The sequence below is a fragment of the Brachionichthys hirsutus genome, chromosome 7 (genome assembly GCF_040956055.1).
Source record: "Brachionichthys hirsutus isolate HB-005 chromosome 7, CSIRO-AGI_Bhir_v1, whole genome shotgun sequence".
Lineage (NCBI taxonomy): Eukaryota > Metazoa > Chordata > Actinopteri > Lophiiformes > Brachionichthyidae > Brachionichthys > Brachionichthys hirsutus.
Genome location: NC_090903.1, coordinates 1767698 through 1780904, shown reverse-complemented (window position 1 = coordinate 1780904; position 13207 = coordinate 1767698). Strand labels below are relative to the sequence as shown.

Sequence of the window (13207 nt, the reverse complement as noted above, 5' to 3'; positions counted from 1 at the left end):
TTTTAAACAACTTCAGCAACAAAGGCAACTTTCTTTAACCAGACAACTAAAACACATTTTTCTACAATCAGTCGTCAAGTCCTGAATTCCATGATCGCATTCATCCCGGAAAGATTTTTTTCTTTAAATTCAAAATTCCAACCAATTTAAAGGCTCACAGCACCTGGTATTCCAAGTGAGTCTCCTGCACATGTACTAACCAGGCCCATGCCTGCTTGGCTTCCAAGATCTGATGAGATTGGGCACTCCCGGGCAGGTGTGGCCGTGAGCTGGAGTACAGCACAGAAAACATGGTATATATAGATTTGTCACAATTTTAAACAACTTCAGCAACAAAGGCAACTTTCTTTAACCAGACAACTAAAGCACATTTTTCTACAATCAGTCGTCAAGTCCTGAATTCCATGATCGCATTCATCCCAGGTAGATTTTTTTTCTGTCAATTCAAAATTCTGACCAATTTAAAAGCTCACAGCACCTGGTATTCCAAGTGAGTCTCCTGCACATGCACTAACCAGGCCCGTGCCTGCTTGGCTTCCAAGATCTGATGAGATTGGGCACTCCCGGGCAGGTGTGGCCGTGAGCTGGAGTACAGCACAGAAAACATGGTATATATAGATTTGTCACAATTTTAAACAACTTCAGCAACAAAGGCAACTTTCTTTAACCAGACAACTAAAGCACATTTTTCTACAATCAGTCGTCAAGTCCTGAATTCCATGATCGCATTCATCCCAGGTAGATTTTTTTTCTGTCAATTCAAAATTCCGACCAATTTGAAAGCTCACAGCACCTGGCATTCCAAGTGAGTCTCCTGCACACGTACTAACCAGGCCCATGCCTGCTTGGCTTCCAAGATCCGATGAGATTGGGCACTCCCAGGCAGGTGTGGCCGTGAGCTGAATGCCTATATAGAAAACATGGTATTTATAGATTTGTCCAATTTTCAACAACTTCAGCTACAAATGCAACTTTCTTTAACCAGACAACTAAAACACATTTTTCTACAATCAGTCGTCAAGTCCTGAATTCCATGATCGCATTCATCCCAGGTAGATTTTTTTTCTGTCAATTCAAAATTCTGACCAATTGAAAAGCTCACAGCACCTGGTAATCCAAGCGAGTCTCCTGCACATGTACTAACCAAGCCCATGCCTGCCTGGCTTCCAAGATCTGACGAGATTGGGCACTCCCAGGCAGGTATGGCCGTGAGCTGGAGTACAGTATAGAAAACATAGTATATATAGATTTGTCACAATTTTAAACAACTTCAGCAACAAAGGCAACTTTCTTTAACCAGACAACTAAAACACATTTTTCTACAATCAGTCGTCAAGTCCTGAATTCCATGATCGCATTCATCCCGGAAAGATTTTTTTCTTTAAATTCAAAATTCCAACCAATTTAAAGGCTCACAGCACCTGGTATTCCAAGTGAGTCTCCTGCACATGTACTAGCCAGGCCCATGCCTGCTTGGCTTCCAAGATCTGACGAGACTGGGCACTCCCAGGCAGGTATGGCCGTGAGCTGGAGTCCAGTATAGAAAACATAGTATATATAGATTTGTCACAATTTTAAACAACTTCAGCAACAAAGGCAACTTTCTTTAACCAGACAACTAAAACACATTTTTCTACAATCAGTCGTCAAGTCCTCAATTCCATGATCGCATTCATCCCAGGTAGATTTTTTTCTTTAAATCCAAAATTCTGGCCAATTTAAAAGCTCACAGCACCCGGTATTCCAAGTGAGTCTCCTGCGCATGTACTAACCAGGCCCATGCCTGCTTGGCTTCCAAGATCTGATGAGATTGGGCACTCCCAGGCAGGTGTGGCCGTGAGCTGAATGCCTACATAGAAAACATGGTATTGATAGATTTGTCCAATTTTCAACAACTTCAGCTACAAATGCAACTTTCTTTAACCAGACAACTAAAACACATTTTTCTACAATCAGTCGTCAAGTCCTGAATTCCATGATCGCATTCATCCCAGGTAGATTTTTTTTCTTTAAATTGAAAATTCTGACCAATTTAAAAGCTCACAGCACCTGGTATTCCAAGCGAGTCTCCTGCACACATCCTAACCAGGCCCATGCCTGCTCAGCTTCCAAGATCTGATGAGATTGGGCACTCCCAGGCAGGTATGGCCATGAGCTGAACGACTGTATAGAAAACATGGTATTTATAGATTTGTCCAATTTTCAACAACTTCAGCAACAAATGCAACTTTCTTTAACCAGACAACTAAAACACATTTTTCTACAATCAGTCATCAAGTCCTGAATTCCATGATCGCATTCATCCCAGGTAGATTTTTTTTCTGTCAATTCAAAATTCTGACCAATTTAAAAGCTCACAGCACCTGGTATTCCAAGTGAGTCTCCTGCACATGCACTAACCAGGCCCGTGCCTGCTTGGCTTCCAAGATCCGATGAGATTGGGCACTCCCGGGCAGGTGTGGCCGTGAGCTGGAGTACAGTACAGAAAACATGGTATATATAGATTTGTCACAATTTTAAACAACTTCAGCAAAAAAGGCAACTTTCTTTAACCAGACAACTAAAGCACATTTTTCTACAATCAGTCGTCAAGTCCTGAATTCCATGATCGCATTCATCCCAGGTAGATTTTTTTTCTGTCAATTCAAAATTCTGACCAATTTAAAAGCTCACAGCACCTGGCATTCCAAGTGAGTCTCCTGCACACGTACTAACCAGGCCCATGCCTGCTTGGCTTCCAAGATCCGATGAGATTGGGCACCCCCAGGCAGGTGTGGCCGTGAGCTGAATGCCTATATAGAAAACATGGTATTTATAGATTTGTCCAATTTTCAACAACTTCAGCTACAAATGCAACTTTCTTTAACCAGACAACTAAAACACATTTTTCTACAATCAGTCGTCAAGTCCTGAATTCCATGATCGCATTCATCCCAGGTAGATTTTTTTTCTGTCAATTCAAAATTCTGACCAATTGAAAAGCTCACAGCACCTGGTAATCCAAGCGAGTCTCCTGCACATGTACTAACCAGGCCCATGCCTGCCTGGCTTCCAAGATCTGACGAGATTGGGCACTCCCAGGCAGGTATGGCCGTGAGCTGGAGTACAGTATAGAAAACATAGTATATATAGATTTGTCACAATTTTAAACAACTTCAGCAACAAAGGCAACTTTCTTTAACCAGACAACTAAAACACATTTTTCTACAATCAGTCGTCAAGTCCTGAATTCCATGATCGCATTCATCCCGGAAAGATTTTTTTCTTTAAATTCAAAATTCCAACCAATTTAAAGGCTCACAGCACCTGGTATTCCAAGTGAGTCTCCTGCACATGTACTAACCAGGCCCATGCCTGCTTGGCTTCCAAGATCTGATGAGATTGGGCACTCCCGGGCAGGTGTGGCCGTGAGCTGGAGTACAGCACAGAAAACATGGTATATATAGATTTGTCACAATTTTAAACAACTTCAGCAACAAAGGCAACTTTCTTTAACCAGACAACTAAAGCACATTTTTCTACAATCAGTCGTCAAGTCCTGAATTCCATGATCGCATTCATCCCAGGTAGATTTTTTTTCTGTCAATTCAAAATTCTGACCAATTTAAAAGCTCACAGCACCTGGTATTCCAAGTGAGTCTCCTGCACATGCACTAACCAGGCCCGTGCCTGCTTGGCTTCCAAGATCTGATGAGATTGGGCACTCCCGGGCAGGTGTGGCCGTGAGCTGGAGTACAGCACAGAAAACATGGTATATATAGATTTGTCACAATTTTAAACAACTTCAGCAACAAAGGCAACTTTCTTTAACCAGACAACTAAAGCACATTTTTCTACAATCAGTCGTCAAGTCCTGAATTCCATGATCGCATTCATCCCAGGTAGATTTTTTTTCTGTCAATTCAAAATTCTGACCAATTTGAAAGCTCACAGCACCTGGCATTCCAAGTGAGTCTCCTGCACACGTACTAACCAGGCCCATGCCTGCTTGGCTTCCAAGATCCGATGAGATTGGGCACTCCCAGGCAGGTGTGGCCGTGAGCTGAATGCCTATATAGAAAACATGGTATTTATAGATTTGTCCAATTTTCAACAACTTCAGCTACAAATGCAACTTTCTTTAACCAGACAACTAAAACACATTTTTCTACAATCAGTCGTCAAGTCCTGAATTCCATGATCGCATTCATCCCAGGTAGATTTTTTTTCTGTCAATTCAAAATTCTGACCAATTGAAAAGCTCACAGCACCTGGTAATCCAAGCGAGTCTCCTGCACATGTACTAACCAGGCCCATGCCTGCCTGGCTTCCAAGATCTGACGAGATTGGGCACTCCCAGGCAGGTATGGCCGTGAGCTGGAGTACAGTATAGAAAACATAGTATATATAGATTTGTCACAATTTTAAACAACTTCAGCAACAAAGGCAACTTTCTTTAACCAGACAACTAAAACACATTTTTCTACAATCAGTCGTCAAGTCCTGAATTCCATGATCGCATTCATCCCGGAAAGATTTTTTTCTGTAAATTCAAAATTCCAACCAATTTAAAGGCTCACAGCACCTGGTATTCCAAGTGAGTCTCCTGCACATGTACTAGCCAGGCCCATGCCTGCTTGGCTTCCAAGATCTGACGAGACTGGGCACTCCCAGGCAGGTATGGCCGTGAGCTGGAGTCCAGTATAGAAAACATAGTATATATAGATTTGTCACAATTTTAAACAACTTCAGCAACAAAGGCAACTTTCTTTAACCAGACAACTAAAACACATTTTTCTACAATCAGTCGTCAAGTCCTCAATTCCATGATCGCATTCATCCCAGGTAGATTTTTTTCTTTAAATCCAAAATTCTGGCCAATTTAAAAGCTCACAGCACCCGGTATTCCAAGTGAGTCTCCTGCGCATGTACTAACCAGGCCCATGCCTGCTTGGCTTCCAAGATCTGATGAGATTGGGCACTCCCAGGCAGGTGTGGCCGTGAGCTGAATGCCTACATAGAAAACATGGTATTGATAGATTTGTCCAATTTTCAACAACTTCAGCTACAAATGCAACTTTCTTTAACCAGACAACTAAAACACATTTTTCTACAATCAGTCGTCAAGTCCTGAATTCCATGATCGCATTCATCCCAGGTAGATTTTTTTTCTTTAAATTGAAAATTCTGACCAATTTAAAAGCTCACAGCACCTGGTATTCCAAGCGAGTCTCCTGCACACGTCCTAACCAGGCCCATGCCTGCTCGGCTTCCAAGATCTGATGAGATTGGGCACTCCCAGGCAGGTATGGCCATGAGCTGAACGACTGTATAGAAAACATGGTATTTATAGATTTGTCCAATTTTCAACAACTTCAGCAACAAATGCAACTTTCTTTAACCAGACAACTAAAACACATTTTTCTACAATCAGTCATCAAGTCCTGAATTCCATGATCGCATTCATCCCAGGTAGATTTTTTTTCTGTCAATTCAAAATTCTGACCAATTTAAAAGCTCACAGCACCTGGTATTCCAAGTGAGTCTCCTGCACATGCACTAACCAGGCCCGTGCCTGCTTGGCTTCCAAGATCCGATGAGATTGGGCACTCCCGGGCAGGTGTGGCCGTGAGCTGGAGTACAGTACAGAAAACATGGTATATATAGATTTGTCTCAATTTTAAACAACTTCAGCAAAAAAGGCAACTTTCTTTAACCAGACAACTAAAGCACATTTTTCTACAATCAGTCGTCAAGTCCTGAATTCCATGATCGCATTCATCCCAGGTAGATTTTTTTTCTGTCAATTCAAAATTCTGACCAATTTAAAAGCTCACAGCACCTGGCATTCCAAGTGAGTCTCCTGCACACGTACTAACCAGGCCCATGCCTGCTTGGCTTCCAAGATCCGATGAGATTGGGCACTCCCAGGCAGGTGTGGCCGTGAGCTGAATGCCTATATAGAAAACATGGTATTTATAGATTTGTCCAATTTTCAACAACTTCAGCTACAAATGCAACTTTCTTTAACCAGACAACTAAAACACATTTTTCTACAATCAGTCGTCAAGTCCTGAATTCCATGATCGCATTCATCCCAGGTAGATTTTTTTTCTGTCAATTCAAAATTCTGACCAATTGAAAAGCTCACAGCACCTGGTAATCCAAGCGAGTCTCCTGCACATGTACTAACCAGGCCCATGCCTGCTTGGCTTCCAAGATCTGACGAGATCAGGCACTCCCAGGCAGGTATGGCCGTGAGCTGGAGTACGGTATAGAAAACATAGTATATATAGATTTGTCACAATTTTAAACAACTTCAGCAACAAAGGCAACTTTCTTTAACCAGACAACTAAAACACATTTTTCTACAATCAGTCGTCAAGTCCTGAATTCCATGATCGCATTCATCCCGGAAAGATTTTTTTCTTTAAATTCAAAATTCCAACCAATTTAAAGGCTCACAGCACCTGGTATTCCAAGTGAGTCTCCTGCACATGTACTAACCAGGCCCATGCCTGCTTGGCTTCCAAGATCTGACGAGACTGGGCACTCCCAGGCAGGTATGGCTGTGAGCTGGAGTACAGCATAGAAAACATAGTATATATAGATTTGTCACAATTTTAAACAACTTCAGCAACAAAGGCAACTTTCTTGAACCAGACAACTAAAACACATTTTTCTACAATCAGTCGTCAAGTCCTGAATTCCATGATCGCATTCATCCCAGGTAGATTTTTTTTCTTTAAATTGAAAATTCTGACCAATTTAAAAGCTCACAGCACCTGGTATTCCAAGCGAGTCTCCTGCACACGTCCTAACCAGGCCCATGCCTGCTCGGCTTCCAAGATCTGATGAGATTGGGCACTCCCAGGCAGGTATGGCCATGAGCTGAACGACTGTATAGAAAACATGGTATTTATAGATTTGTCCAATTTTCAACAACTTCAGCAACAAATGCAACTTTCTTTAACCAGACAACTAAAACACATTTTTCTACAATCAGTCATCAAGTCCTGAATTCCATGATCGCATTCATCCCAGGTAGATTTTTTTTCTGTCAATTCAAAATTCTGACCAATTTAAAAGCTCACAGCACCTGGTATTCCAAGTGAGTCTCCTGCACATGCACTAACCAGGCCCGTGCCTGCTTGGCTTCCAAGATCCGATGAGATTGGGCACTCCCGGGCAGGCGTGGCCGTGAGCTGGAGTACAGTACAGAAAACATGGTATATATAGATTTGTCACAATTTTAAACAACTTCAGCAAAAAAGGCAACTTTCTTTAACCAGACAACTAAAGCACATTTTTCTACAATCAGTCGTCAAGTCCTGAATTCCATGATCGCATTCATCCCAGGTAGATTTTTTTTCTGTCAATTCAAAATTCTGACCAATTTAAAAGCTCACAGCACCTGGCATTCCAAGTGAGTCTCCTGCACACGTACTAACCAGGCCCATGCCTGCTTGGCTTCCAAGATCCGATGAGATTGGGCACTCCCAGGCAGGTGTGGCCGTGAGCTGAATGCCTATATAGAAAACATGGTATTTATAGATTTGTCCAATTTTCAACAACTTCAGCTACAAATGAAACTTTCTTTAACCAGACAACTAAAACACATTTTTCTACAATCAGTCGTCAAGTCCTGAATTCCATGATCGCATTCATCCCAGGTAGATTTTTTTTCTGTCAATTCAAAATTCTGACCAATTTAAAAGCTCACAGCACCTGGTATTCCAAGTGAGTCTCCTGCACATGCACTAACCAGGCCCGTGCCTGCTTGGCTTCCAAGATCCGATGAGATTGGGCACTCCCGGGCAGGCGTGGCCGTGAGCTGGAGTACAGTACAGAAAACATGGTATATATAGATTTGTCACAATTTTAAACAACTTCAGCAAAAAAGGCAACTTTCTTTAACCAGACAACTAAAGCACATTTTTCTACAATCAGTCGTCAAGTCCTGAATTCCATGATCGCATTCATCCCAGGTAGATTTTTTTTCTGTCAATTCAAAATTCTGACCAATTTAAAAGCTCACAGCACCTGGCATTCCAAGTGAGTCTCCTGCACACGTACTAACCAGGCCCATGCCTGCTTGGCTTCCAAGATCCGATGAGATTGGGCACTCCCAGGCAGGTGTGGCCGTGAGCTGAATGCCTATATAGAAAACATGGTATTTATAGATTTGTCCAATTTTCAACAACTTCAGCTACAAATGCAACTTTCTTTAACCAGACAACTAAAACACATTTTTCTACAATCAGTCGTCAAGTCCTGAATTCCATGATCGCATTCATCCCAGGTAGATTTTTTTTCTGTCAATTCAAAATTCTGACCAATTGAAAAGCTCACAGCACCTGGTAATCCAAGCGAGTCTCCTGCACATGTACTAACCAGGCCCATGCCTGCCTGGCTTCCAAGATCTGACGAGATTGGGCACTCCCAGGCAGGTATGGCCGTGAGCTGGAGTACAGTATAGAAAACATAGTATATATAGATTTGTCACAATTTTAAACAACTTCAGCAACAAAGGCAACTTTCTTTAACCAGACAACTAAAACACATTTTTCTACAATCAGTCGTCAAGTCCTGAATTCCATGATCGCATTCATCCCGGAAAGATTTTTTTCTGTAAATTCAAAATTCCAACCAATTTAAAGGCTCACAGCACCTGGTATTCCAAGTGAGTCTCCTGCACATGTACTAGCCAGGCCCATGCCTGCTTGGCTTCCAAGATCTGACGAGACTGGGCACTCCCAGGCAGGTATGGCCGTGAGCTGGAGTCCAGTATAGAAAACATAGTATATATAGATTTGTCACAATTTTAAACAACTTCAGCAACAAAGGCAACTTTCTTTAACCAGACAACTAAAACACATTTTTCTACAATCAGTCGTCAAGTCCTCAATTCCATGATCGCATTCATCCCAGGTAGATTTTTTTCTTTAAATCCAAAATTCTGGCCAATTTAAAAGCTCACAGCACCCGGTATTCCAAGTGAGTCTCCTGCGCATGTACTAACCAGGCCCATGCCTGCTTGGCTTCCAAGATCTGATGAGATTGGGCACTCCCAGGCAGGTGTGGCCGTGAGCTGAATGCCTACATAGAAAACATGGTATTGATAGATTTGTCCAATTTTCAACAACTTCAGCTACAAATGCAACTTTCTTTAACCAGACAACTAAAACACATTTTTCTACAATCAGTCGTCAAGTCCTGAATTCCATGATCGCATTCATCCCAGGTAGATTTTTTTTCTTTAAATTGAAAATTCTGACCAATTTAAAAGCTCACAGCACCTGGTATTCCAAGCGAGTCTCCTGCACACGTCCTAACCAGGCCCATGCCTGCTCGGCTTCCAAGATCTGATGAGATTGGGCACTCCCAGGCAGGTATGGCCATGAGCTGAACGACTGTATAGAAAACATGGTATTTATAGATTTGTCCAATTTTCAACAACTTCAGCAACAAATGCAACTTTCTTTAACCAGACAACTAAAACACATTTTTCTACAATCAGTCATCAAGTCCTGAATTCCATGATCGCATTCATCCCAGGTAGATTTTTTTTCTGTCAATTCAAAATTCTGACCAATTTAAAAGCTCACAGCACCTGGTATTCCAAGTGAGTCTCCTGCACATGCACTAACCAGGCCCGTGCCTGCTTGGCTTCCAAGATCCGATGAGATTGGGCACTCCCGGGCAGGTGTGGCCGTGAGCTGGAGTACAGTACAGAAAACATGGTATATATAGATTTGTCTCAATTTTAAACAACTTCAGCAAAAAAGGCAACTTTCTTTAACCAGACAACTAAAGCACATTTTTCTACAATCAGTCGTCAAGTCCTGAATTCCATGATCGCATTCATCCCAGGTAGATTTTTTTTCTGTCAATTCAAAATTCTGACCAATTTAAAAGCTCACAGCACCTGGCATTCCAAGTGAGTCTCCTGCACACGTACTAACCAGGCCCATGCCTGCTTGGCTTCCAAGATCCGATGAGATTGGGCACTCCCAGGCAGGTGTGGCCGTGAGCTGAATGCCTATATAGAAAACATGGTATTTATAGATTTGTCCAATTTTCAACAACTTCAGCTACAAATGCAACTTTCTTTAACCAGACAACTAAAACACATTTTTCTACAATCAGTCGTCAAGTCCTGAATTCCATGATCGCATTCATCCCAGGTAGATTTTTTTTCTGTCAATTCAAAATTCTGACCAATTGAAAAGCTCACAGCACCTGGTAATCCAAGCGAGTCTCCTGCACATGTACTAACCAGGCCCATGCCTGCTTGGCTTCCAAGATCTGACGAGATCAGGCACTCCCAGGCAGGTATGGCCGTGAGCTGGAGTACAGTATAGAAAACATAGTATATATAGATTTGTCACAATTTTAAACAACTTCAGCAACAAAGGCAACTTTCTTTAACCAGACAACTAAAACACATTTTTCTACAATCAGTCGTCAAGTCCTGAATTCCATGATCGCATTCATCCCGGAAAGATTTTTTTCTTTAAATTCAAAATTCCAACCAATTTAAAGGCTCACAGCACCTGGTATTCCAAGTGAGTCTCCTGCACATGTACTAACCAGGCCCATGCCTGCTTGGCTTCCAAGATCTGACGAGACTGGGCACTCCCAGGCAGGTATGGCTGTGAGCTGGAGTACAGCATAGAAAACATAGTATATATAGATTTGTCACAATTTTAAACAACTTCAGCAACAAAGGCAACTTTCTTGAACCAGACAACTAAAACACATTTTTCTACAATCAGTCGTCAAGTCCTGAATTCCATGATCGCATTCATCCCAGGTAGATTTTTTTTCTTTAAATTGAAAATTCTGACCAATTTAAAAGCTCACAGCACCTGGTATTCCAAGCGAGTTTCCTGCACACGTCCTAACCAGGCCCATGCCTGCTCGGCTTCCAAGATCTGATGAGATTGGGCACTCCCAGGCAGGTATGGCCATGAGCTGAACGACTGTATAGAAAACATGGTATTTATAGATTTGTCCAATTTTCAACAACTTCAGCAACAAATGCAACTTTCTTTAACCAGACAACTAAAACACATTTTTCTACAATCAGTCATCAAGTCCTGAATTCCATGATCGCATTCATCCCAGGTAGATTTTTTTTCTGTCAATTCAAAATTCTGACCAATTTAAAAGCTCACAGCACCTGGTATTCCAAGTGAGTCTCCTGCACATGCACTAACCAGGCCCGTGCCTGCTTGGCTTCCAAGATCCGATGAGATTGGGCACTCCCGGGCAGGCGTGGCCGTGAGCTGGAGTACAGTACAGAAAACATGGTATATATAGATTTGTCACAATTTTAAACAACTTCAGCAAAAAAGGCAACTTTCTTTAACCAGACAACTAAAGCACATTTTTCTACAATCAGTCGTCAAGTCCTGAATTCCATGATCGCATTCATCCCAGGTAGATTTTTTTTCTGTCAATTCAAAATTCTGACCAATTTAAAAGCTCACAGCACCTGGCATTCCAAGTGAGTCTCCTGCACACGTACTAACCAGGCCCATGCCTGCTTGGCTTCCAAGATCCGATGAGATTGGGCACTCCCAGGCAGGTGTGGCCGTGAGCTGAATGCCTATATAGAAAACATGGTATTTATAGATTTGTCCAATTTTCAACAACTTCAGCTACAAATGCAACTTTCTTTAACCAGACAACTAAAACACATTTTTCTACAATCAGTCGTCAAGTCCTGAATTCCATGATCGCATTCATCCCAGGTAGATTTTTTTTCTGTCAATTCAAAATTCTGACCAATTGAAAGGCTCACAGCACCTGGTAATCCAAGCGAGTCTCCTGCACATGTACTAACCAGGCCCATGCCTGCTTGGCTTCCAAGATCCGACGAGATCAGGCACTCCCAGGCAGGTATGGCCGTGAGCTGGAGTACAGTATAGAAAACATAGTATATATAGATTTGTCACAATTTTAAACAACTTCAGCAACAAAGGCAACTTTCTTTAACCAGACAACTAAAACACATTTTTCTACAATCAGTCGTCAAGTCCTGAATTCCATGATCGCATTCATCCCGGAAAGATTTTTTTCTTTAAATTCAAAATTCCAACCAGTTTAAAGGCTCACAGCACCTGGTATTCCAAGTGAGTCTCCTGCACATGTACTAACCAGGCCCATGCCTGCTTGGCTTCCAAGATCTGACGAGACTGGGCACTCCCAGGCAGGTATGGCTGTGAGCTGGAGTACAGCATAGAAAACATAGTATATATAGATTTGTCACAATTTTAAACAACTTCAGCAACAAAGGCAACTTTCTTGAACCAGACAACTAAAACACATTTTTCTACAATCAGTCGTCAAGTCCTGAATTCCATGATCGCATTCATCCCAGGTAGATTTTTTTTCTTTAAATTGAAAATTCTGACCAATTTAAAAGCTCACAGCACCTGGTATTCCAAGCGAGTCTCCTGCACACGTCCTAACCAGGCCCATGCCTGCTCGGCTTCCAAGATCTGATGAGATTGGGCACTCCCAGGCAGGTATGGCCATGAGCTGAACGACTGTATAGAAAACATGGTATTTATAGATTTGTCCAATTTTCAACAACTTCAGCAACAAATGCAACTTTCTTTAACCAGACAACTAAAACACATTTTTCTACAATCAGTCATCAAGTCCTGAATTCCATGATCGCATTCATCCCAGGTAGATTTTTTTTCTGTCAATTCAAAATTCTGACCAATTTAAAAGCTCACAGCACCTGGTATTCCAAGTGAGTCTCCTGCACATGCACTAACCAGGCCCGTGCCTGCTTGGCTTCCAAGATCCGATGAGATTGGGCACTCCCGGGCAGGTGTGGCCGTGAGCTGGAGTACAGTACAGAAAACATGGTATATATAGATTTGTCACAATTTTAAACAACTTCAGCAAAAAAGGCAACTTTCTTTAACCAGACAACTAAAGCACATTTTTCTACAATCAGTCGTCAAGTCCTGAATTCCATGATCGCATTCATCCCAGGTAGATTTTTTTTCTGTCAATTCAAAATTCTGACCAATTTAAAAGCTCACAGCACCTGGCATTCCAAGTGAGTCTCCTGCACACGTACTAACCAGGCCCATGCCTGCTTGGCTTCCAAGATCCGATGAGATTGGGCACTCCCAGGCAGGTGTGGCCGTGAGCTGAATGCCTATATAGAAAACATGGTATTTATAGATTTGTCCAATTTTCA

General features: G+C 42.1%; 42 pseudogenes; all 42 read right to left on the bottom strand.

The window, feature by feature from the left end:
- Nucleotides 1-151: 151 nt before the first annotated feature.
- Nucleotides 152-270, bottom strand: LOC137896410 (5S ribosomal RNA; annotated as a pseudogene).
- Nucleotides 271-466: 196 nt separating this feature from the next.
- Nucleotides 467-585, bottom strand: LOC137897150 (5S ribosomal RNA; annotated as a pseudogene).
- A 196-nt stretch (nucleotides 586-781) lies between these two features.
- On the bottom strand, nucleotides 782-900 carry LOC137896545 (5S ribosomal RNA; annotated as a pseudogene).
- Nucleotides 901-1095: 195 nt separating this feature from the next.
- LOC137897315 (5S ribosomal RNA) lies at nucleotides 1096-1214 on the bottom strand (annotated as a pseudogene).
- Nucleotides 1215-1409: 195 nt separating this feature from the next.
- On the bottom strand, nucleotides 1410-1528 carry LOC137897880 (5S ribosomal RNA; annotated as a pseudogene).
- A 195-nt stretch (nucleotides 1529-1723) lies between these two features.
- On the bottom strand, nucleotides 1724-1842 carry LOC137897743 (5S ribosomal RNA; annotated as a pseudogene).
- Nucleotides 1843-2037: 195 nt separating this feature from the next.
- Nucleotides 2038-2156, bottom strand: LOC137897249 (5S ribosomal RNA; annotated as a pseudogene).
- A 195-nt stretch (nucleotides 2157-2351) lies between these two features.
- Nucleotides 2352-2470, bottom strand: LOC137897266 (5S ribosomal RNA; annotated as a pseudogene).
- A 196-nt stretch (nucleotides 2471-2666) lies between these two features.
- LOC137896866 (5S ribosomal RNA) lies at nucleotides 2667-2785 on the bottom strand (annotated as a pseudogene).
- A 195-nt stretch (nucleotides 2786-2980) lies between these two features.
- On the bottom strand, nucleotides 2981-3099 carry LOC137897195 (5S ribosomal RNA; annotated as a pseudogene).
- A 195-nt stretch (nucleotides 3100-3294) lies between these two features.
- Nucleotides 3295-3413, bottom strand: LOC137896407 (5S ribosomal RNA; annotated as a pseudogene).
- A 196-nt stretch (nucleotides 3414-3609) lies between these two features.
- Nucleotides 3610-3728, bottom strand: LOC137897149 (5S ribosomal RNA; annotated as a pseudogene).
- Nucleotides 3729-3924: 196 nt separating this feature from the next.
- Nucleotides 3925-4043, bottom strand: LOC137896544 (5S ribosomal RNA; annotated as a pseudogene).
- A 195-nt stretch (nucleotides 4044-4238) lies between these two features.
- LOC137897193 (5S ribosomal RNA) lies at nucleotides 4239-4357 on the bottom strand (annotated as a pseudogene).
- A 195-nt stretch (nucleotides 4358-4552) lies between these two features.
- Nucleotides 4553-4671, bottom strand: LOC137897878 (5S ribosomal RNA; annotated as a pseudogene).
- A 195-nt stretch (nucleotides 4672-4866) lies between these two features.
- On the bottom strand, nucleotides 4867-4985 carry LOC137897742 (5S ribosomal RNA; annotated as a pseudogene).
- Nucleotides 4986-5180: 195 nt separating this feature from the next.
- LOC137897302 (5S ribosomal RNA) lies at nucleotides 5181-5299 on the bottom strand (annotated as a pseudogene).
- A 195-nt stretch (nucleotides 5300-5494) lies between these two features.
- On the bottom strand, nucleotides 5495-5613 carry LOC137897265 (5S ribosomal RNA; annotated as a pseudogene).
- Nucleotides 5614-5809: 196 nt separating this feature from the next.
- Nucleotides 5810-5928, bottom strand: LOC137896543 (5S ribosomal RNA; annotated as a pseudogene).
- A 195-nt stretch (nucleotides 5929-6123) lies between these two features.
- On the bottom strand, nucleotides 6124-6242 carry LOC137897123 (5S ribosomal RNA; annotated as a pseudogene).
- A 195-nt stretch (nucleotides 6243-6437) lies between these two features.
- Nucleotides 6438-6556, bottom strand: LOC137897814 (5S ribosomal RNA; annotated as a pseudogene).
- Nucleotides 6557-6752: 196 nt separating this feature from the next.
- On the bottom strand, nucleotides 6753-6871 carry LOC137897300 (5S ribosomal RNA; annotated as a pseudogene).
- Nucleotides 6872-7066: 195 nt separating this feature from the next.
- Nucleotides 7067-7185, bottom strand: LOC137897376 (5S ribosomal RNA; annotated as a pseudogene).
- Nucleotides 7186-7381: 196 nt separating this feature from the next.
- Nucleotides 7382-7500, bottom strand: LOC137896542 (5S ribosomal RNA; annotated as a pseudogene).
- A 195-nt stretch (nucleotides 7501-7695) lies between these two features.
- Nucleotides 7696-7814, bottom strand: LOC137897375 (5S ribosomal RNA; annotated as a pseudogene).
- Nucleotides 7815-8010: 196 nt separating this feature from the next.
- Nucleotides 8011-8129, bottom strand: LOC137896541 (5S ribosomal RNA; annotated as a pseudogene).
- Nucleotides 8130-8324: 195 nt separating this feature from the next.
- LOC137897191 (5S ribosomal RNA) lies at nucleotides 8325-8443 on the bottom strand (annotated as a pseudogene).
- Nucleotides 8444-8638: 195 nt separating this feature from the next.
- Nucleotides 8639-8757, bottom strand: LOC137897877 (5S ribosomal RNA; annotated as a pseudogene).
- A 195-nt stretch (nucleotides 8758-8952) lies between these two features.
- LOC137897741 (5S ribosomal RNA) lies at nucleotides 8953-9071 on the bottom strand (annotated as a pseudogene).
- Nucleotides 9072-9266: 195 nt separating this feature from the next.
- LOC137897298 (5S ribosomal RNA) lies at nucleotides 9267-9385 on the bottom strand (annotated as a pseudogene).
- A 195-nt stretch (nucleotides 9386-9580) lies between these two features.
- Nucleotides 9581-9699, bottom strand: LOC137897264 (5S ribosomal RNA; annotated as a pseudogene).
- A 196-nt stretch (nucleotides 9700-9895) lies between these two features.
- LOC137896540 (5S ribosomal RNA) lies at nucleotides 9896-10014 on the bottom strand (annotated as a pseudogene).
- Nucleotides 10015-10209: 195 nt separating this feature from the next.
- LOC137897122 (5S ribosomal RNA) lies at nucleotides 10210-10328 on the bottom strand (annotated as a pseudogene).
- Nucleotides 10329-10523: 195 nt separating this feature from the next.
- Nucleotides 10524-10642, bottom strand: LOC137897813 (5S ribosomal RNA; annotated as a pseudogene).
- Nucleotides 10643-10838: 196 nt separating this feature from the next.
- On the bottom strand, nucleotides 10839-10957 carry LOC137897367 (5S ribosomal RNA; annotated as a pseudogene).
- A 195-nt stretch (nucleotides 10958-11152) lies between these two features.
- LOC137897374 (5S ribosomal RNA) lies at nucleotides 11153-11271 on the bottom strand (annotated as a pseudogene).
- A 196-nt stretch (nucleotides 11272-11467) lies between these two features.
- On the bottom strand, nucleotides 11468-11586 carry LOC137896538 (5S ribosomal RNA; annotated as a pseudogene).
- A 195-nt stretch (nucleotides 11587-11781) lies between these two features.
- LOC137897198 (5S ribosomal RNA) lies at nucleotides 11782-11900 on the bottom strand (annotated as a pseudogene).
- A 195-nt stretch (nucleotides 11901-12095) lies between these two features.
- On the bottom strand, nucleotides 12096-12214 carry LOC137897812 (5S ribosomal RNA; annotated as a pseudogene).
- A 196-nt stretch (nucleotides 12215-12410) lies between these two features.
- On the bottom strand, nucleotides 12411-12529 carry LOC137897297 (5S ribosomal RNA; annotated as a pseudogene).
- A 195-nt stretch (nucleotides 12530-12724) lies between these two features.
- LOC137897262 (5S ribosomal RNA) lies at nucleotides 12725-12843 on the bottom strand (annotated as a pseudogene).
- A 196-nt stretch (nucleotides 12844-13039) lies between these two features.
- Nucleotides 13040-13158, bottom strand: LOC137896537 (5S ribosomal RNA; annotated as a pseudogene).
- Between the last annotated feature and the right edge of the window lie 49 nt (nucleotides 13159-13207).